At 37.4% G+C, this 22,609-nt stretch overlaps 1 long non-coding RNA gene across 2 annotated transcripts; it reads left to right on the top strand.

Moving 5' to 3' along the window:
• Positions 1-1,802: 1,802 nt before the first annotated feature.
• On the top strand, positions 1,803-19,355 carry LOC129926610 (uncharacterized). 2 transcript variants are annotated; one of them, XR_008778316.1, is made up of 4 exons: positions 1,803-1,837; positions 8,939-9,108; positions 17,764-17,876; positions 19,087-19,355. It is a non-coding gene; the product is annotated as an uncharacterized LOC129926610 (long non-coding RNA). The 2 variants fall into 2 exon arrangements; XR_008778315.1 differs by having other exon boundaries at positions 1,809-2,151.
• Positions 19,356-22,609: the final 3,254 nt, after the last annotated feature.

The raw sequence follows: 22,609 nt of genomic DNA, 5'->3' as shown, positions 1-22,609 counted from the left end.
CGTTTTCACGAGAGGCGTTAGCAACAACATAGACTTAAACTTTTTTTTTTTAAAAGTCATTATTTCGAAACTTTTAAAAAACAAAGTGTCTTACGTAGTGTTATGACACGATTAGGAATTAGTTATTTGTTTCGGGAATAGGGGGAAAGTTTTTACTTAGCAACGATGACGTGATAGAACTTTAAAAAAAAAATAAGAACACTCTAGGAGACGCTAGAAACAAGACGCTTCTCTTATCACAGTAGGAATAAGAAGCATTATATAGACGGCTAGAAGTAGGTCACATTCGACGGTTCCCTTCTTGAGTATTAAAAGTGTTTGTTGTAGCGTCGACTCCATTTATCGATTGTTGGCCTTTCGTTGGTGTTCCTGTTCCAGCATTGAATTCGGTGTTACCTCCATTGGTGTTTGTTCCTATTTCAAGTACTCAGCACCGCGGAAGCGCTTAACAGTAGGTACTAGTAATATTTCATTATAGCGTAACCGACAACGTCAAGAGCTTTCATGGTAATTGTTCTTATACAGACGCCGGGAATGGCTTCCAAAAACACTGAGCATCAGGTGCTAGTTTATCAGAACTGGTCTGGTTTTCTAACGTGACGGTGATTATAGAATCTCCTGTCGGCGTTGGAGACACCACCACCTAACGCCACCCCAGCTGGCTAACAGGAGCGAAAACGAAAGTTCTTTCGTCTAGGGAGTTGCCACTAGTAAAAATTTGAGAAACACTGTCTTAGATTGTATTTACACCATCATAAACATTTTTTTTGTTTTTCGTCGCGTTGATTGAAAACATAACGCGCACACATTGTTGAGTGTTCATTACTCAGATATTATTTTTCATGCTGTGTACGCTGGATCCAGACGTCTGTAAAAACAGTTCATAAACAACTTAGTTCAATCTACTGCGATTTGTTTTCCATATAGATAAATAGCATTGCATATGTGAGATCAAAGCTAAGAACATTTTCGATACATTTGTAAGGGAGGGGTGACAAATGTTAAATCATATAGATGAAACTTATGTTTGTGATCGGAGTTTGGCCTATCAGACGTTTGCATGCAGAAATATTTCATTTGAACATTGTTAAAGACTTTTTTTTTCTTAAATATGCATTTTGTGAATTTGTCTATCTTCTAGTATTGCTCTTGGGGTTAGTGTGCCTGATTTGTGTTGCTTCACAGCATTGCTGTTAGACACATAAAGCGGTGTAAAGGGAAACAGGGGTTCTCACATCTTACAGTGGAGGGAGCACGAAGAGAGGGTCCTCCAAAGAAAAGCTGGCTGGATAACATAAAAAATTGGACCTACCTCTCTTGATATCCATCTAAGAACAGCTGCTGACTGGAAAAGTGGAGGGACTTGGTTACACCATTCGGTTACGACGAAAGTCAAAGAACAAATGATGATGATGATGAAAGGCTCAATAAACAGGACTGATAAATGCGCGCTCCTCATTCTTCTTCAACACAATCTAAGTGCTTTGGTCCAATCTCTTTATTCTCTTGTGGACTTGTGAGTAGAGCTGCTATTCGTTCGAAGTTTTCCGTGCTGCCTTTAGCCGCTCAGCAAAAATAGCTCAGCCAATGAAAATTTATCAAATTTATTTTTATTAATTGTAAGGACTTGTCTGTAAGTCTGTAAATTAATAATGTGGTCACTTTCTCTCTCTCTCTCTCTCACACACACACACACATAAAACCACCGCAACTTCTCATTGGTCAAAATATAAAAGTCATAAAAAGACGCATGCAACATGTCTCCCTCCTTGACGTCTGCTCCGTCCTATACTTCCTCAACTGCCAACTATTCCGAAGCATGGCGGGAATGAAGAATGTAAACAATGTATCTAGTCAGTTATTCCTAACTTTACGATGTGTTACATTTTAGATATAGGCCTAGTTTTAGTTATTACAGAAACTTACAATTTGATACTATTGTGGACGCAATATTAAAGAATACTCAACAGGCAGCAGCATTAAGCATTACGCGGGAAAAATTCATTTGTGGATAAAAATTAATCTTTTGTTGCCGTCGCCGCCGACGTCTGGGTGAAGATTAAGAGGAAGAGTTTAGTTCTAGGGTCAAGGTCGACAAATAAAGGATTTGTTAGGACTCTCCATTCATATTCATTCTGGAAAGGAGTTACGGTACTTTTAATTCTAATGACAAAAAATATGTAATTGTCTTAGTAATACGTAAGTAATAATTACCAGCATTTTGCATAACCCTAATTAAGCCAGCGTTTGTTACATTGTCCCTACATGTTATCCACTGAGCCTGTGAAAGAGAAAAGGATCGTGGTATATCTATTGCGGAGAAATTTTGTCTTTCTTTCAGAATATTGTTTTCTTAGAGAGGGCTTGCATTTTATATGCCACATTTGTATGCCTAAACGTGTTTCAGTAAAAACATCCGATTTATATTTATGTACATATCTGGTATAAAAGTATAGTTGATCTTTGTATTTGTTTATTTCTGCAGATATTCTTTTTCTTTCTCTCTCTGCTCTCAGTCTCTCTCTTTGTTTCATCTCTCGTGCTTCTCTCTAATTCATATCTCGTGCTTCTCTCTAATTCATCTCTCGTGTTTCTCTCTAATTCATCTCTCGTGTTTCTCTCTAATTCATCTCTCGTGCTTCTCTCTAATTCATCTCTCGTGTTTCTTTCTAATTCATCTCTCGTGCTTCTCTCTAATTTATCTCTCGTGCTTCTCTCTAATTCATCTCTCGTGTTTCTCTCTAATTCATCTCTCGTGTTTCTCTCTAATTCATCTCTCGTGCTTCTCTCTAATTCATCTCTCGTGTTTCTCTCTAATTCATCTCTCGTGCTTCTCTCTAATTCATCTCTCGTGCTTCTCTCTAATACATACCTCGTGTTTGTTTCTAATTCATCTCTCGTGCTTCTCTCTAATTCATCTCTCGTGTTTCACTCTGATTCATCTCTCGTGTTTCTCTCTAATTCATCTCTCGTGTTTCACTCTGATTCATACCTCGTGCTTCTCTCTAATTCATCTCTCGTGCTTCTCTCTAATTCATCTCTCGTATTTCTCTCTAATTCATCTCTCGTGCTCTTCTCTAATTCATTTCTCGTGTTTCTCTCTAATTCATCTCTCGTGCTTCTCTCTAATTCATCTCTCGTGCTTCTCTCTAATTCATCTCTCGTGTTTCTCTCTAATTCATCTCTCGTGCTTATCTCTAATTCATCTCTCGTGTTTCTCTCTAATTCATCTCTCGTGCTTCTCTCTAATTCATCTCTCGTGCTTCTCTCTAATTCATATCTCGTGTTTCTCTCTAATTCATACCTCGTGTTTCTCTCTAATTCATCTCTCGTGCTTCTCTCTAATTTATCTCTCGTGTTTGTCTCTAATTCATCTCTCGTGCTTCTCTCTAATTCATCTCTCGTGCTTCTCTCTAATTCATATCTCGTGTTTCTCTCTAATTCATACCTCGTGTTTCTCTCTAATTCATCTCCGTGCTTCTCTCTAATTTATCTCTCGTGTTTCTCTCTAATTCATCTCTCGTGCTTCTCCCTTATTCATCCCTCGTGCTTCTCTTTCTCTTTCTCTCTCTCTCTCTGTCTCTTCTCTCATTCTTCTCTCTAACATACCATTCCTAGTTAAACGTACCCAAGCCACTGCCATAAAGCAATATTTGACTACACTCATTCACTCTTAAAAGTACTTTATAGAATCTCTCATCAAAAAAAAAAGAAGAAAAAAAGTTCAACAACCAGGAAATCATGTCATGTCACCCTAACCCCTAGCAAGTGATTCTGATCGCTCAGGATAACCGCCACCCCTCCCCTTTCCCCGCACCCGTTCAGTCAGTCATCATGTTGTATGAAGCCCAGATAAAAGAAAATTACCTCATTAAGAAACCAAACATTTATAGGCAGACGTAATTATTCTTGCCAAAACCCTGTGCACAAAACTCAAAACGCTGGAACAGGAGCTGTAAACACAAGCCTTTGATGATTCCTCCGCCCCACAGTCAGATACAGCATCGCATTCCTTATCAGCTCATTTCGTGTCCATTATAGACCAGCCGTCGTTTGTAAAATCGAAGAAAAATACAGACAGCATGAGTGGGGAACTCGAGTTGGCTTGAAGATGGTCTGATAAACCGTAACACCAAGGGTGTGGGTTTAATGACTTCATGTTTGTTTGTTGTGCAGTGGTGTCCAAACTTTGCCAGCCTGTGGGACATGCTCATCTCTGTTATGGAATGTGTTTGTGTGTGTTTCTATGGCGACGTGAGACGAAGTTAGTGATTGGTTGGTGGCTATGCAGGGTAAATAATGTAAGATAAGTGGCTTTGTCGTAGTCTGTCTTGGGTAGGAGAGACGACTCCAGGATGCCAGACAGAAAAGACGTGTTTTTGTAGTGAGTTAGATTTTGTTCAAAATACCAATTTATATTATTTTTATTACTAAAGTCTACTACATTTATTTAATTTCATCTCAAGTTAAATTTGTCTCTATTGTAATAAAAGTTCTATTTAGTTTAGCTCACAAAGAAGTTATTCAAGTTATTAGAAGTTCTTACAAGTTCAAATATAATACACCAACTGAGGTTTAGTTGTCTACCAGCAGCTTGTGGCGAAAAGTCAACGACCTGCAGGGGAAATGTCTCACTCATGTTTCAGGCGCCACATCACCGCTAAAATTGAGACAAAAATACACCTTCTTAACACAATCGTCATCCCAGCAGCAACTTATGCATGTCAGACATGGAAGTCGTCTGGAAGTCGTCTGTCAAAATTGAGAAAAGACTAAATGTAGCTGAAGAAAAATAGCTGAGACGGGTGTGGTTCGCGGGCCATGAGTTTGGGCATCACTGTGTTTGTGTATTATTGACATGTACTTTAGTGAGAGATCGTTAAGTGTAGTTGGTTGGCTGTTCATTTACGCTGTCATCCTGTCATGATATATTGGCCTGCTTGATCACTTGCCGACCTGAGGACCTAATACTTGGTCCGAGTGTCTGCTTAATATTGCATATTAATTTTACGTATAAAAAAAACTGTGCGTCGCTGAGTGGTTGATTGGTAAAGCGTTTGCCTGCCAACCAGTGGGCTCAAATTTGAGCCTATCCTTTCAAGCAGTTATTCAACTTAAAACTTCTGCCCTCAAGACACACTGGTTATAAGAGACACAAAGCAATATAAACACTTGTTTTAAAAAGTATATACACATCTTTATCCATGCCAAACTCTTTCTACGTTCATTTTTTTTCTAAATTATTGGTAGCTCGCCAACAGAAAACATCCATTTAGTAATATACATTTTATATCTCTATTATGGCCCCAAAAGTCTAATGAAACAAATTGCTGCACCAAGACAGAAGGTCCTCCAGTCTAATGGAACCAAATTGCTGCACCAAGACAGAAGGTCCTCCAGTCTAATGGAACCAAATTGCCGCACCAAGGCAGAAGGTCCTCCAGTCTAATGGAACCAAATCGCCGCACCAAGACAGAAGGTCCTCCAGTCTAATGGAACCAAATTGCCGCACCAAGGCAGAAGGTCCTCCAGTCTAATGGAACCAAATTGCCGCACCAAGGCAGAAGGTCCTCCAGTCTAAAGGTCCTCCAGTCTAATGGAACCAAATTGCTGCACCAAGACAGAAGGTCCTCCAGTTTAATGGAACCAAATTGCCGCACCAAGGCAGAAGGTCCTCCAGTCTAATGGAACCAAATTGCCGCACCAAGGCAGAAGGTCCTCCAGTCTAATGGAACCAAATTGCCGCACCAAGGCAGAAGGTCCTCCAGTCTAATGGAACCAAATTGCCGCACCAAGGCAGAAGGTCCTCCAGTCTAATGGAACCAAATTGCCGCACCAAGGCAGAAGGTCCTCCAGTCTAATGGAACCAAATTGCCGCACCAAGGCAGAAGGTCCTCCAGGCTAATGGAACAAAATTGCCGCACCAAGGCAGAAGGTCCTCCACTCTATTGGAACCAATGTGTCACATTAAGACAGAAGGTCCTCCAGTCTATTGGAACCAATGTGCCGCTTGAAGGCAGAAAAATTGCTGATTGCAAATGAAACAACTTCTTTATGCACTGTGGCCTGATGGTAAACACCTACATGGGCAAGATCGCACAGCTTTACATGCTAGATATGGCCCGCGGACCGTAGTTTGGGGATCACTGATCTTGTAATCTAGAACATGTTACTTAACTGGCCACACTGTGGGTGGAGGGGCAAGCTGTCTCCAGATGTCGGTGTCACATTGGTGTGATTGTGTCGTCTTTGCAAATGGCAAAGTGACCTACTCCACTGGCCTCCTTACCTCATTGCCAATTAAAAAGAGTTATCTCTCCTCTCATCAATAGAGTAGTTTGACACAACATTTTCATTATCACGCCCAGTCGATACATATCGTCTGCTGATTCATGGTTCTCACCAAGTGGTCTGTTTGCCACAGGCTTCGTCGGCATACTATCCATAGGGTTGTCACCAGTTGCAGATAATGACAAAAAAAAAGATTTATAATTAAATACCATTCATATTTATTAGCTTGTCAGTCCACATTTAATTTTTGTAAGCACTAAGCATCAAGGGTCGTTGCTCTGAAATATACTGATATAGTGTTGGTAATTGTGAATAGGTTTTCAGCATCGGCCCTCCACCACAGGGTAAATGGTTTCAGTCCGGAGATTTAGGTGATGTTTTCAACGTAAGGAGTCATGGAGAGGATAGACTCATGCGGAGTGGTGCAAATAAGATCAGTTTTTCATTTTCATTACAGAGATCGAAGATCCAAAATTGTTCATAGTTGATGATTTTGATGGATGGTTTACCAGCTGACAGATCAGCTTTAAGTCTCATTGATATGATGTTTTTATGTCCAACACTTAAAGCTGGGCTAATCAACAATGTTCCTGGATATTACATTACTATTACAAATATTTTTTTTATTCACTTTACAAGTCCTTCTTTTTTTTTTTTTAACTAATTTTATTTAATTTTTAAAAAATAGGAATCCTTGGGCCTTAGGTAAACTTAATATCAAAGACATACTACTTAACCATTGAAACAACTAGAGACATAAAATTGATACAAGTATCTTCTACCTAAGAACTTAGTGAGTATAGTTTATTATAGTAGTATCCATTCTACTAATATGAAATGTGAAGGATAGAAGTAACTATACTTTTTTTTCTTGTTTTCGTTATGGTGCAAACAATTATGACTAATTCGTTTATTCCCTCTGTGTATGTATTTGCGTAATTCCAACACCTGCAGAATATCCCCCAGTTACGCCCGTATTTTGTAATTGTATTTTAGGTAGATGGCAATGACTGATAAAATGTGAGTACAACCAGGAATTGAAAGCGTGATATTGTGATCGATATCCAGATCTTGGTCAAAGTAATAAATGTTGGCCAGACTTTGGTCAATTAATAGGCTGCACTAAAGTAGGTTACTATAATTATAGAGATACATTTTAAATTGCAGTGTCCGAAAAAGATGTGTCAAGGACTCAATGCCGTACAGGTGAAATAGTTATTCCCTACTAACTTAGATCTAGATCTAGATCCTCCATGGCGCCTTGGGCAGAAAACTGTCTCCTAGAGGTCGACCCAACTCCCTCTTTCTCCCTCTTGTTATCTCTCTCACTCTTTTTATCTCTATTTCTCACTCTTTATTTCTCTTCCACTTTTCATTCTTTTTATCATTATTTTTGTCGCCCATTTGACTACCTTTCTTCTGGCTGTTAATTTCGTATTTTCACAACCTATCTGTTACCACCCTCTACTGTTAGGTTTTGTCTCCCTTGTTTTGAGTTGAAGAACTTGTTCACCCAAAACTTATTAGTTCAAAATGTCCGAAAAAATGTCAACAAAAAAAATGTCCAGAAGGTGTCAACAAATTGTCCCTGTTTACCTTAAGTCTTGATTAAGACAATGACAAAGTCCATACAGTGATAACTGCACCCGGGCGCTGCATCCGCCCTCTCTGACACAGGCAAAATTGTAGACTAGCATCAATCAGGCGCCCCGCCAGCTAGGGCGGGGCAGGACGGGAGCAAGTTTATCAGTGATGACAAAACTTCTCCCCCCACCTCCGACTAGTTCCATTAAAAAATTTGAAATTGAATTCTCAGCGTCGGAGATTCTAGAAGGGCGGAGGCGTATCTCTCTTTAGTATTTCCAATCCATGATAATATTAAAGAAATAAAACTCTAACCGAAAATAACATTTTACCCTGCATTTCATGAATAATAATATTATTATTTCTATTATTATTATTGTTATTATTTCTATAAAAACAAAAATAATAATTATTATTATTAAGTTCTATTATTATTATTATGTTCTAATATTATTATTATTTTCTATTATTATTATTATTATTTTCTATTATTATTTTCTATTATTATTATTATTATGTTCTATTATTATTATTATTTTCTATTATTATTATTATTATTATTTTGTTATTTTTATTATTATTATTATTATTAATATTATTGTTATTATGATTTCTACTATTTCTATTATTATTATAATTATTTCTATTATTATTATTATTTCTATTATTATTATTATTTCTATTATTATTATTATTATTTTATTATTATTTTTTTTTATTTCTCCAATTTCTATTATTATTACTATTTCTATTTATTATTTTTTTTATATTATTAGTGTTATTATAATTGTTATTATTATTATTATTTAATACTACTTTTATTATTATTATAATGTTACAAACAAATGAGTATTCATTCTCTGGCACTGCCAGAGTCGAGTTTAGTTAAAGAGAAACAACATTCATTGTTATTATTATTATTATTACTTCTTTTCTATTATTATTATTATTTTCTATTATTATTATTATTATTAATATTTCTGTTATTTTTTCTATTATTATTAATATTATTTCTTTTTTTTCATTATTACTTTTTTATTATTTTTATTTACTATTATGTTAGAAACGAACGAGTATTCATTCTCTGCCAGGGAAACAAAATGTTTCACAGTCCCTTTATCAGTTTCCATTGAGGCATTCTCTGGTGATGTGGCAGGTCTGCAGCAGTACCGCCCTCTGACAGGCAATGAAAATGTTTCTAGGAATGTGAAGGGCCTTGAAGGTATCTGTGAGGTCAGTTGTTATAATAATAATAATAATAATAATAATAATTATTACTAATATTAAAAGTGTTTGTTACAATTCTTCATGAAGTCCAGCAAAGATTTTTTTTTTGAACAGATCTAATGATTTTCCTAGAAATTCCACAGTGAACGTAGTCTATATATTTAAGAAACAAGCAAAATCTAAGAAATCGTTGTTTTTTTTTTAAACTTATCCGCTCCTTAAACTATCTCTATCAATATTGTATAAGCTATTTCCCTTTTTCAAATCAAAATAATTAATTACTAATAATTAATTTACTAATTGAGTATTATTTTATTGATTCATGTTTTGTTAGGTACAATAAATAATTGTTTAAAAGTATCTACTTGATCGTTGAATGCTTGATGGAGAAATAGCGTTAACAATTTTTTTTTAAGGGGACTAAACCCAACAAATTTAGCCACATCTTTCTCTGTGTGTGTGTGTGTCTCTTTCTCTCTCTCTCTCTCTGTCTATCTGTCTCTATGTATTTCTCTCTCTCTCTCCTAGTCATCTCTCATGCTTCTCTCTCTTGTTCTCTCTCTCTTTCCCTTTCTTTCTCTTTGTCTGTCACTATTTCTCTCTTATCTTATATAATACAGACGTTACTTTAAAAAAGAAGATGATTACGTCCTACGCGTCATGCATTTAGTCATGCATATTAACCAATGACTTTAAATTCTGCCAAGTCACTGGTTTTCCTGGCTAGCTCTCTCTGCCTCTCTCTTTCTGTCTCTATTTCTCTCTGTCTTTCTCTTTCTTTCTTTCTGTCTCTCTCTCTCTCTCTCTCTGCATCTCTTTCTCTCTTAATCTAGTGTTTTTGTTTTGTTTGGTTGTATTTGAGTACATCAAATAAAAAAAACAACCAGGCTAAGTGGAGCCCAGGTACTGTAGAACTGAAGGCCCTCCTTGAATGCACTTTTTTTTTTCTGTGAAAACATATACTAATGATTAATTTCCTTCCACTGTTGTCGTCTGCTCCAGAGTGACGAAGCCTGCTAGTGAGCTAACTCAAACTTTGAAATGTAGGTGACAGTTCTTGATAGGACCTACGTCCTGACCTTTGTCTTGCATTGGAGAGGTCTTGGTGACCTTGTTAATACATAAAATAATGTTATTCACCTTTCTTTCTTCTCCCCTTTCTTCTCTCTCTCTCTCTCTCTCTCTCTCTCTCTCTCTCTCTCTCTCTCTCAATCACACAAGTAGACGTCGCTTTATTATAACCTTTCGGTATTTCTTTTTCTCTTTCTCTCTCTCTCTCTCTCTTTCTCTAGCAACTATTATTTTTTCCAGAAGAGTAAGTAGTAGTGCAGTATTTCACGCGGTACGAAGTCCTAGCTGTGACCTACATAATTTGCCATAACCAACGCAGACATGACCGTTGACTGCCGGTGGTCGGTTTAGGTTCTCTTTCCGCCGACTAAGGTCTACCTTCGGCTGTCGTTCTCCTTTTGGCCTCAAATGTGCCTCCCTATGCCTAAGTAATAAGTCTCCACCGTCTTTTTTGGAAGCGCCTGCTGCCAGGTGCTCTCTTCTATGTCAGTTAAAGCAAGGCGGCGCCTAAGCTGGTCTTTAAACCGTTTGCAAGGGGTACCTTTGTTAAGCCGAACATTTGTCAACTCATTAAAAAAGAATTGCATTATGCATGCCGTCGTCCACCATTCCATATGTGCCCTGCCCAACATAGCTGTCGAACTACAAGCAGTCTCTCCACACAGTACAGAAATTCATTCATACAAACGTCGTTATTTGTAATACGGTCCTGCCATCGTATGCCATCATACACCACCTATTAATAAACACAAAAACAAATCAATAAATGTTTAAAAAAATAAAGACAATCTGGAAGATGTTGCAAAACAACATACAGCTCAGAAGTGATGTAGTATATATATATATATTGGTTGTTTCGGTTGTACCTTTAGAATTAAAGATTATTACATCTAAACCCAAACAGTGTGCCAGGACATCAGCGCTGTTATCAGCAGCAGACGCATTGGCTGGCTTGGTCTTCACAAAATGCCACTAGGTCGACTCCCACAAGACATTCAGTATGGTGACCTAAGAAAAGTCAGGAGAGCCGCTGGTCGCTCACTTTTAAGGTTTAATGATGTATGCAAACGCGACATGAAGCTCTTCATAATCGACTCTAGCTATTAGGGAAAAGAGGCACTGGATAGATCCACATGGTGAGGAAGCATAAAAGAAGGGTCCTTGATTGCAGATGGCTTACACACCAGAAGTAGAAAAAAGGATGACATTGTAACAGCGCCTGGTGATTACAGATGTCCAACCTGTGACCGCTGCTGTGTATCAAGGATTGACCTCTTCAGTCACATGAGAAGTTGCAAAAGGAAAAGATTGTCTCTCGAGACGCCAAATGCTACAGAACCCATACCTCCTGCAGGATGACAGCGGATGGCGGCGGGCCATCGAGACGACAGTCCACCACAAGGGATACCACACGACCAGGCGGCCATCATTGTGAGGTAGGTAGGAACATAAAATGTTCAAGAACTCAACTTGGGCCTTGAATCAATATGTACTGGTCAGTAAATTGGGTCAATATTTATAGAATATTAAATTACCTGTGGTCGTTGTGCTGGCCACATTACACCCTCGTTGACTTACGGTAATAGAAACTTTATCAGCCCAATTTAGCAAGTTTCATACATTTCTTTAGAAATGAAGATGATAAATCCCTAACCTTCTGTAAGATCAGTGATGCCCAACCTAATTCAACCTGCGGGCCAAATTAATTTCCGACACTCGTGTCGCGGGCCACATGACCGAAAAGGTACAAAAACGAAATGAAATTGACCTAAAATACTTTTAATAGAAACCAGTTGATCTAGTAGTTTCTACTTACTATGATTACATGAATAAATGGGATATCTGAAAGATATTTTTTTTTCTTCGGAAACTAGTATCATTGCTCTACTTAAAATGTAAGCAAAATAATAGCTATCTAGCCAACGATTCATTTTCTTGTCTCATTTTGATAAATATTCCCATCGATCCTCCAATTTCTAGGAGTAGTTTAAAAATCTTTTTATTCGCCACAAACTTAGAATGATGTGATATTTGATATTTGTTTTATAATGCCGATTATCTGTTGTTTAAAAATACAAACAATGGCTACACTTTCTATACAACTCAAATTTGTTGGCTTATTATCATTCCAAAAAATAAATCCGTTCACTTTTCCTGGTAGATTCTAAATTCTACTTGAACTCTCCAATTTCATAAACGTATAAATGTTTAAGGTCATGGTGCCAATTTGCCAATCAATCAGAGGGCTCTTAAGTAGGTAAGATACATTTCTCAACATTTTTTTTTGTTGGAAATGAGGGGGAGTTTCTACTCTTTGTGCCGACGTTTCGGCGGGCCGGATGGAACAATGTCGCGGGCCGGATTTGGCCCGCGGGCCGTATTGTGGGCATCACTGTGTAAGATCATTGTGATGGAAGTCCAGTGAGATTTACCACATGATCAGGTGTCAATTCTTTAAAAACGAACTTACTCTGTTACATTTGACCGACTAGCCTTTACCAACAAAAGATACATTGTTATTTTGAAAATGAAAATAAAATACAGTTTTAATTACACAAACATTATACGTAGTCTACGCTCCATAAATATCTTTTTTTTTTTGTATTCTTGACAAACTGGACATTGTTTTGAGTTGTTTTTTTTTTCTCTTGTCTGGAAAATAAGTCAAACACGTGACGCCAGACGACGAGGTCCTAGAAACGAAAGTGTTAATTATTATTTATCTAACGTCCGTCGATGACGTCAAACTGTTCCAATCGTTAACAGTTGTTTGACAGAAGGTCATCTTGTCAACCAGGGACAGTAACTCGGAGGTGATCTTCTGGACTGGAGTTGCCGGACTTTGGCACGAAAATAAATACGCGCGTTCATTTCAGACGTTGAAATTAAAAGGAAAAAAATAAATTCTTGTTCTTTTGTCAAGAAATACAATCAGTGTCTGTAACGAGGTCTAGAGTATCACGTGATTAAAACGATGTTGATGGTCGGTAGCTGATGCTACAGTGCTACGTTTGTCTTTCTCCAATCTTAAGTGTTTCTGAAGAAAACTTAAATCTGGTGATAAAAAGCAACAACCTGAATCAGCTGCTTTATATAAAAGAAGAAACATGCAGTTTTTGCAAACCTGAAGAGAATCCATTTATAATCTCGTATAGAAATTTGAATACGACTCATGAAGACTGTGGAGCCACAATGTCATAGTTGTATTCAGGGCAGTGTTTCTCAACTCGGTGTTCACGTATCGTTGGGGGCCACAGTTCGTACAGTCACAAGTTACTTACAACAGTCAGAACTATCACTAAGTAGAGTTTACATTTTATTTCAAGTCTAGCATTACACACCGGCTACGCCCGTTGATTTTTTACCAACCTATAAATTGTTTTTTTTTTTTGGGGGGGGGGGGGGGCTGGAACCCTTTCTCTTCTTTATTAATTTCTTTTTAAAGCCCATAAAAACTGCCCCCCGCCCCCCATTTCAACGATCCCATTTCACATACTTTTGAGCTATTAAATTCTTACATCTGATACGTAGAATTGAACGGCCCGCTCTTTCTCTCTTTCTCTCTCTCTCTCCTTATCTCCCTATTTTTCTCACCCTTTCATTACGTTTCTCCTCTTTTTCTTCTCTCTCTCTACTTCTTCTTTTCTCGCTCTAGCGTACAGGCTGCGAATCTGTCACAACCGTTTAAGGCAAGCACCTAAGAGGTAAAAGGAACCTGTGTACGAAATTTTATGCGGATCCGTACTGCAAATGTTGAGCTCTCTTGATACATACATAAATGAATCAGTAAATGGTTATTTAGGAATAAATATAAGGTTGTATGAAATGTTGCGAAAAAAAAAGTGTATGTACGTTAGTATTTTATTATGTTCTTTAAATATGAATATTCTGAGCACTCCTCGAATGCTGATCGACTGAAAACATATTATAATACAAACAATGTTGGTAACTTGTTTTATGCATAATGTTAATTATTGCAATATTCTTAGTCCTTGACATAAAGTTTTGCCATACAGTAAAATGTGGTAAGGTCACCAAAATGATAACAGAACTTGTTTTCATACACTTTTTTTTTCGACATCGAGGGTAAAATCTTCATTCAGAAGAGAATGAGATTCTCCTATACAATACTTTTGTTTCGATCTAGTCGTACATGCTAAATAGAAACATAATCTCAGCTAAGTCATTGGTATCTGATTCAGGCAACCCGTTCCATGGTATAGTGGCAATGTGGAAGAAAGAGCACTTGGACGGTTTGTCCTGGAATAAGAATGTTGTTTTATTCTTAGTATTTTATTAAGTTGTTTTTACAAAGCTTATATCAACTCACTCAGTCTGTCTATCTGTCTGTCTGTCTTGTAAAAAGTTTTGTACACACCCACACCTAATCTCGGATAAAGCTGAAACTTTGATCAACAATTTCTTTTACCTGACAACACAAGAATCGATTACAAAAAATAATCAGATAGCTAATTACCTAATTAACTAATTAATTATTGTGTTTGGATTCTTGAATAATGGAAAGAAATCGTACTTGACAGATGTGATGGTATAAGTTGAATTTGTCCCATGCATAAAAAAAACGATCATGTAAACATTCACCAAGATACCCCCTACTTCCCTCCCCTTTCACACCTGGTCCAGACAAGTGATAGGATCAAAGCGCATTGAGAAAGCTAAAAGCGAAACAAAAACAATTGGTACAAAACATTTCTAATCGCACAGATTTATTATGTCTAGGCTCATTATGAGTATAATCATATGACTGATCCAAACTAATACAAGCTTTTTTTTTTAAAGTATTTTTCTTGTTTTAGTATTTGTAAATTATAGTCTAGTTCTTAAAGTATTAATGCTGCTTTATTTTTAAGTCTTATTTTCATAAGAAACTCTAAATTTTGTGATTTTACTAATCCTTGCATATGCGTTTATATATTGTGTCACTAGATTTAGGTCTAGAATTATTTGATAGTCAATAATAAACCCTTCTTCTAGGGATCCGACGAGGCTACCTCTGAGTTTGTGTGATAACACAAACTCTCCTTATAATCTTGTCTTGTTTTAGTATTTGTAAATTATCGTTTAGTGTTTAATGTATTAATGCTACTTTAGTCTTCTGTTCATAAGAAACTCTAAATTTAGTGCATAAGAGTTTATATATTGTGTCTCTATGTTTAGGACTAGAATTATTAGTATCTACTAAGCATGCACTACCAGTGTCGACTGTTTTATTTTAATGCTAAGCTACTAAGTCGATAGTCGATAATAAAACCTTCCTCTAGCACGACGCTCTTTGAACTAAGATAAAAAAAAAACGGAGAGTCCATAATGGTCAGTGGGCAGTAAGCTGTTTCTCGGCTCAATAATTGTTAGCCAGAAGCCGTGGTGGACAGGCATTAACGTGACAATGTAATGGTGGTCAGTTTAAAGTGTCTCAAGTTCACGGCCGCAGGGTAAGAACGCCGGTGTGGAGAGTATGTCGATGCTAACCCGATCAGTTGCCTTATAGAGGCAGAGGAAATAGGACAAGGTAAAAAAAAAAAGGAGGATGTTAGAAGAGGTCCTAAAGGACATTATTTGAAATGTAGTAGAGGTATTAATACTAGAAGAAGGACTTTACAAGGACCATTAAACACGGATCTTATTGGACAGTCGTACGAGGTCCAAGTTCATCCAAGGTAGTTTAGAAAGACGCAGCATTCTCTGAAACGACTTATACTGGTAGATGCTATTGGTGAACCACAGTACGAGGTATATCAGAACTATAATCAGAGGTGGCCTTGGCAGTGCGCGGGGGCCCAGAGCGAATGAGCCGTAAGGGAAGCCTGAATATATATCGTACCAAGTCACGCTAACGGGATCGTTAGTTGATCGTTTGGGACAAGTCCCAAAAAGCCCGTGGAGTCTGGGAGCGCATGAGGCGCCCTGACCGCACTTCCCCGTGGTGGAGGCAAGCTATTATAGCACAGTGCAGGACAGGCCACTGTCCTGTTGGCTCATATTTCTCGCGGCTATGGCCAAATTTTGATTCACGGTGCCCCCGCTGCGGGGAAGAAGAGGAAACCGTGCCTCATATTCTGTTTGACTGCCCCAGACTTGCTGATCTCCGTCTCGACAGGTCTGGGAAACCCACAATTCTCGACCTGTATGGCGACATTTATGCACTACGCAAGACGTCAGGGTTTCTGTCCAGGGCTTTTGCAAGAGAGGATTTGAGCCTCTCAAGCCCTCACTCTAATGGAGTTTGATGATGATGATGATGATGATGATGATGATGATGATGAACGGGATCGTTCGCCTCCAACGCTCAAGGCCTTTTTTTTTTTTTGTTACAAAACTCACTGTCTTAAGTAAGCACTGTAGTATTGGCCTTTGAACTATATACACTTGAAGTGTTCTCCACCTTAACGTCTGGATCTGATGCGTCCACAAAATGCTTATTTTATCTTCTTATCTTATATAATACAGACGTTACTTCAAAAAGGAAGATGATTACGTCCTACGCGTCATGATTTAGTCATGCATATTAACCAAGGACTTAAATTCTGCCAAGTCACTGGTTTTCCTGGCTAGCTCAGGCAACCCATTTCATGCTCTAATAGCACTAGGGAAGAAGGAGTATTTGTACAAATTTGTCCTTGCATATGGGACGAGGAATGTGCCTTTATCTTTGTGTCTTTCAGAGTTTTTTTTATTAAATTTTGGTTTTCTATGTATAAGACATGTGTTCTTTGTGGCTAGCATCAAGCTTGCAGTCAAATATATATTAGAGCATGGAATGGGCTGCCTGAACCAGCCAAGAAAACCAATGACTTGGCAGAATTTAAGTCATTGGATAACATGCATGACTAGATGCATGACGCGTAGGACGTAACCATCTTCTTTTTTTATAGTAACGTCTCCTTCTTCTTCTTCTTATAAGATAATATAAGAAACATGCCATCAGGTCTTTGAGCTCGTTTTGAATCCATTATCCGAGGTACTGGTGGTGAGCGTTCTTGGCGTTCTTAATTCGCTGAAGATGTTCTTGCATCATGTTGCATGGTTAGGTCGAATTTGTAAAGCATCTCTACCAAGCATAAAAAACTGACCTGACGTAACAAGGGAATCTCCTATCACGCCCCCCCCCCCTAATTTGCGTGGCCTGTTGCGGTTGCCCCACATGACAACCCCTTAGGCCGCTACTGACAATAACTGTTTCCTTTTAAATCAGAAGTGTAGATGGGTACGTTGGTATATCTCAAATGCCTCTAAGTACTTCTCTGCTACATAACTTATTGTCAATTTCAGGATAAAATACGAATAAAAAGTAGTGTTGTTTTTTTTCAAATGCTGTAAAAGCATTCGCACTGAATCTTGGAAAAAAGCTCTTTTCTGTCTTATAAAAGTAATGATTGAGTTTTCAAAGCTTATAAATAATGCAATCCCCAATGCAGATTTTCAATAGAATGGGCTATTAAGCACAGAAATATATATTCACGCCAATCTATGATTTAAAGCCATTTTCTCTTAGTTTCCATTGAGATAATGTTTAGACAATTCTAGATCTAAATAGATCTAATTCAAGCCTGTTGATTTTAATCATCTTAGCATTTTAGGCTCTACAACGACTTTGTCTGCATCAGGTGTGGGAATATATGCAGGTCGCAACTGAGTTTGTATGTCCACCTGAAACACTGCGCTCATCCTTAATCTAATCGAAGGTATTGCTTATCATTCATAGAGATATTTCAATCTTTCAAATATTTGTTTATAAATTAGAGTTTATTACAAATCTTATACCAATACAAGGGGTGCGGTGGCTGAGTTGTTCTAATCTCGGTGAAGACTGGCATTTTGAATTTCGGGATTTTTTTAGGGCGCCTCCGACTCCACGCAACTTTAAAGGGTACCTGGCTTTAGTTGGAGAAAGTAAAGGTTGGTCGTTGTGCTGGTCGTTGTGCTGACCATATGACACCCTTCTCGTTGACCGTTGGCCAAAGAAACAGATGGCCTAAACATCATCTGCCCCATAGATCGAAAGGTCTGAAAGGGAAAACTTTACTTCTTTTACTATATCAACTCATTCTGTCTATCTCCGTCTGGTACATATTTCCTGCACGTTACTTCTCCTACTGACAAAACAAAAATTAAAGAAAAAATAATAATGTTTAAATCGAAAAAAGGAAAGAAATAGTACTAGAAAGATGTGACTATATAAGTTGAATTAGGCCCGTTTATATTTTGTGTAGAGAATTAGGGCGTCGCTTCAAAGTTTGATAGCCATGAAAACCCTCTATTTTCATAAGCCCTTCGCTGGCACAGTGGTTAGTGTATTGATTTGATGAAGCTTGAGCCCTAGAGTTCGAATTCAAGTCAATTAAAACACATTTTAACTGCTATCACGGTAACCTTCACACAAATAATCCCTTCTTTCTCCCTACCCCACCCCCACTTTTCCCAAGTGACCCAGAAAATTGATGGAATCATAGCGCATCGAGAAAGCTAAAAGCATGAAATTGCGCTAAACAAAAACTATTGGTGAAAATCTTTCTAATCGCACAGATTAGTCTAGATCTATTACAAATTTAATTACACGACTGATCCAAACTAATTGATAAAAGTACACTTAATTTAAACTTTGTTGTTGTTTTTTAAAAAGCATTTTTTTAAAAATACGTTTTCTTATTTGGTTTATTCAAGACAGTCTAAAGCTTTCATTGAACACGAAGTTTGTTTGATAAGTAATAGCCAACTTACGACTTCAGAGGGACAGCTCGCAGAGGCTTAACCCATTCTTCTAAACTGGGAATATTAGTTGGCGAGATTTGAACTCTGAACAACTGTGTTGACACGCCAATATACATTTTACTCAATCCATCTTATGTCATCAAAATAAATACTTACTTTTTTTTTGTTTGTTTTCATTTATAGACATCACCTACAAGGGGAAACAAACACACAAACAATCGTTGTTCTAAGTAAACAAAAAGCTGCGAATCCAAGAAATTCTCGGAAGAAGCCTTCACTTTATTATTTGTGGAAAACAAAGTGAATTAGAGTGCATCCAAACTTGACGTTATTAGACACTTGATGGCCAGAGATTTAAATAGATTCCGTGCAAGGGAGAGAATCAAGAGAAAACAAAAATAGATATTGGGGGACTAGGAGTGGCCAAAGCGTCATGTCAGGTCTTCACGAAATAAAAAAAAAGACTATTTTTGGTAGTCCTCTAGTTTGTTGTTGTTGTTGTTGACCTAAATGTGTCGTTCTTGAGAACCCTTCCATCGGTGATCAATATTTCAAGGTTTAATTACCTTCTCTAGAGATGGAAATTGGGTCACGAGCGGAGAAAAGAGGCGTGGCCTAATCGACAAAAAAGACACAGCATGGCGAACACTAATAGTGAGTGGATTTTTGGGACGGGGGGGGGGGGGGGAGCGAACGGCCTGAGCTCGAGATTTGGGCCACGATATATCTGAGGAGCTGTTTATTGGTGAGAGTGGGGACTTACAGAGGTTCTCAGATAGTTCCTATGTGTCGATGACTACCATTAATGACAGTGCTGAGTGACATCATTATAAAATAAACAAATAGTCATTCTCTGGAACTGCAAGGAGATTCGTGATAAGGAATTGAGATTTATTGTAGTCTCTTCAACAGTGTCTACCAGTGGCGTAACAACATCTTCCAATAGTGTAGGCCAGTGATGACCAAAATACGGCCCGCGGGCCAGATCCGGCCTGCGACGTGGTTCCATTAGGTCCGCCGAAAAGTTGGCACAAAGTGTTGAAAAAAAAAGTTAAAAGATTTATCTTCAACCAGGTTAGGGGTTAGGGCACCAACTTTTCTCTGAAGAATTGTCACCATTTGTGTGTTTATGAAATGGAACTCTGAATTTAGAATCTACCAGTAAAAGTGAACGAATCTTTACTTTTATGTGGAACATGATAATAGGCCAACATATCTGTTTCATAACAAAAAGTCTAGCAGTGTTAAAAACAACAACATATAAACTGTATTATAAAACAAATGAGACGGCATTTTTTATTTGCGCATCGAACTAAAGATTGTAAAACTACGCCTGAAGCAATGGCGGATCCAGAACTTTGGAGTGGAGGGGTCGATTTTTTTCCAAACCCTAACCCTAACGCCCAGTAAACCCTAACCCTATGCATAAACGTGCGTACAGCATATTATATATATATAAATAAATAAATAAATATATATATATATATATATATATATATATATATATATATATATATATATATATATATTCGATGTATGAAAATAAAATAAGTCCGTTTCTCCAATCTTCGGCGAAAAATAAACAGTCATGTTGAGGCCTTTCTCTTGCAAACTTGGGGGTCTGGGAGAGCGCTGTAAGCTTCCTCAGTGCGGTTCGGGGCTAAGCATTTTTCACAGCAGAAACGCATTCCCCTGACATCTACAGCTCATTATTTATCAGTGAGGTTCGGGGCGAAGCCTTGACGCTAAAAGCGTTTTCTGGCATTCTTCACTGCAGTAACGCATTCTCCTGACCTACAGCTCATTATTCATTCTAATATAAAGTGCCTTTTGAATAATGTTGAAAAATATTCTAATATGAATTTAAAGTCCCTTAATACATTGCAAGTAAAACCGATTTGTTCTTTGAAAAGATAAGATACCCCACTTATTTAGATTAAGGCTTTGAGGATCGCCGCCGAAAAAAAAATTATTCGATAAATAATATTCAATAAAATTAAAGCATAAATTGTGAGAATTTGTCCTTAATTTATTTAACTAGAAAAATATGAGATAGAGTAAAGGTTGGAAAAATGCGACTAGAAAAGGATTATCTAGCTTTTGAACTCATCTGAACCGTGACTGTTATATTGAAAAATTTCGTTTGAATTATAACTTTTCCAAAGCAAAGTCTTTCTTAAAATAATTATGATAAATTCATGTCAAACTACACAAACTCTGTCTGGAAAGGGGAAGGGCGGTAAAATGAAAACGATTAATTCTCGCTCCTTTTTATAATTTCTGCTATTGATTGCATTTTGCATTAAAGAATAGGGGTTGTGCGACTCGATATAAGAATTTACTTTATAGCATATATAAATTATATTAGTGACTGATTTTTTAATTTTTTAATTTCTTACTATAAAACAAAAAGAAAAAGTATTGGTTTGTCCGATGGGGGAAGGTGATTGCATGTATCGCACTTCCACCTGTTTATATTATATAAATATTGGACTTATTTTGTTCCCAGACTATGATTTCTCCATAAAAGTGGGACCGACCCCCCCACCCCCACTCAAAGGGTTTAGATGGGAAGAGCAGTGGAGGTATTCGCTCCTCCCCTTCCAATCGGCCAACAGGTGAACGACATAATATAAAGACCGGTTAAAATATCAATAACTAACAAGTTTTAATCATATAGATATTTAATTGATTCTGTTAGCAATAAATAGGACCGCCCCCCCCCCACTCGAAAGTTTATGGTGGGTGGGGGCGAATTGATGCCATCGCCCCCTCCTGACCCCACCAAATCGGCCAAAATACTAGAAGGGGGGGGGGGGCGAAATAATCTAAAAATAGGTTGACATATAAATAATTAGTATATATTATTAACATAAGTAATAAATTCGTATACAAATTGTGTGAATTCTATACTAAAATTCGTCGAGTGGGGGGGGGGGGCGATCGCCCCTACCGCCCACCCCCCCTGGATCCGCCAGTGGCCTGAAGATAGGAGGATTTTTGAGAATATTTACCAAAAAAAAAGACAAGAAAATGAGTCGGTGGTAAGGCTAGCTACAATGTTACTTACATTTGAAGTAGAGAAAGGAAGTCATTTTTTGACGCGTAAAAAAAAGTTAAATGTCCCATTAACTAAGGTTAGTACTTGATTACTAGGTTACTAATAAAAATAGTTTCAGGTCAATTTAGTTTAGTTTTTGTACCCTTTCTGTCATGTGGCCCGCGACAGGAGTGTCGGAAATGAAAATAGCTCTTCGGTCAAATTAGGTTGGGCATCACTGGTGTAGGCCATTCAAACTTGCATAAGAAAATTCACCAGGAAGCACAATACAAATTAACGAACATAGCGACAGATGTATAATATATTTTATATTGTGTTTCAATATATTGCCTATATTAACTCTTTCACTCCTAACTGACGATACCAACGTTTATTTCACCCTATTAAATTAAATTGATTTTTGGTTTTATAAACTTTAATTTTTGTTATATAAAAAGAGCATCCAGTCTTCTATAATTAAATGCCTAATATAACATTTCCTGATTACATACTCAAAAGTTATTGAAGTTTGACCATAACAGGGGAGTGAAACACAAATGAACCAAATGAATAATTCCATCGGAACGTAAACAATAATTACGGAGAGAAAGAGTTAATTTATATATATATATATATATATATATACATTCACTCCAGCGGCCGGGG

This window comes from Biomphalaria glabrata, chromosome 6 (assembly GCF_947242115.1).
Source record: "Biomphalaria glabrata chromosome 6, xgBioGlab47.1, whole genome shotgun sequence".
NCBI lineage: Eukaryota > Metazoa > Mollusca > Gastropoda > Planorbidae > Biomphalaria > Biomphalaria glabrata.
This window is presented reverse-complemented; position numbering and strand designations above follow the sequence as displayed.